Genomic DNA, 262 nt, shown 5'->3' with positions numbered 1-262 from the left:
TTGACCGCTGATGGTCCCAGTACAGCCGGGGAGTGAAGGAGGATCGGTTGTGGTGGGGGTAGCACGGAGGGGGTGAAGGAGGGGAGGGGGGGTGTCAAGGAGGGATCTGGGTGGTGGCGAAGGAGGGGAGGGGGTAGGTAGTGTGGGGGGTTGTGTGTGGATAGGGGGGAAGGGGGAGGGGGTGACGCTCCTACTTTGCAATGGAAATAAGAGCGGCAGGGCCCGTGCCAGCATTGCCAACGTTGCTGTGTGCTGGCTTTTA

The 262-nt window shown here is 62.2% G+C and overlaps 1 long non-coding RNA gene across 1 annotated transcript in view; it reads left to right on the top strand.

The window, feature by feature from the left end:
• LOC119591280 overlaps positions 1-262 on the top strand; it is a 65,247-nt gene that overhangs the window by 45,210 nt on the left and 19,775 nt on the right. The window lies entirely within an intron of this gene.

The sequence above is a fragment of the Penaeus monodon genome, chromosome 28 (genome assembly GCF_015228065.2).
Source record: "Penaeus monodon isolate SGIC_2016 chromosome 28, NSTDA_Pmon_1, whole genome shotgun sequence".
NCBI lineage: Eukaryota > Metazoa > Arthropoda > Malacostraca > Decapoda > Penaeidae > Penaeus > Penaeus monodon.
This window is presented reverse-complemented; position numbering and strand designations above follow the sequence as displayed.